This window comes from Phalaenopsis equestris, unplaced genomic scaffold, assembly GCF_001263595.1.
Source record: "Phalaenopsis equestris unplaced genomic scaffold, ASM126359v1 Scaffold200916, whole genome shotgun sequence".
Classification (NCBI taxonomy): Eukaryota; Viridiplantae; Streptophyta; class Magnoliopsida; order Asparagales; family Orchidaceae; genus Phalaenopsis; species Phalaenopsis equestris.
Genome location: NW_018220712.1, coordinates 38,412 through 39,146, shown reverse-complemented (window position 1 = coordinate 39,146; position 735 = coordinate 38,412).

Here is a 735-nt window from a genome sequence, read left to right as displayed (position 1 = left end):
GAATTAAACTAGTCAAATATTATTTTATTGGGATAATTTGAACCTAAATGCATACCTGAAGTCGGCCGAGCGATCCGCACCGTGCCGATTCTAGCTCGTTAATTCAGTACGTTGGAAAAACTTGAGATGAGCGATTTGGGTCTTTGATGGATCTGTTAGGTTTTCTTCGGATCTAATCATTTGATGGAAATGGATGGAGCAAGCTCGTCAGGATCCAGCGGCGCAGCTCAACCCAGCTTATTCCTCTCCAAGCGGTCAAGAGGTGCTCTTTTCCTTTTCCCTTCGTCTGAAATCTATTTAAAGATCCGTGAATACTTCTCTTATTCTTTTTCGATTATTTTTTGTTTTGTTGAAATCCCTACTTTCTTTGAAGTTTCTTTTTGTTGTCCAGGGATTAGTATCTGTTATGGCCTTTTTTTTAAGAAAAAAAAAATTCTTCAGGATTATGTGGTGCAGGTAAGTAAGTCACATCTTGCTATGAAATGCTTGTTTTTGACTCAAGAGTAGACAGTTTTCAGCAAGGATAAATGAAATTTGAGGATTCATGAACATAACCTACATAGTTGAGATGAGGCTATGGTTGATGATGATGAATAATGAGGGTGGTCTTATATATGAATGAAAGGAAATTGAGCCTCAAATGAATAATTTGTTTTGGCAACCATTGAACGAATTTATATTGAAATTTTTATTAAATAATTAGTTTGAAGAGGCTACTGTTATAAGTAGTTGAAG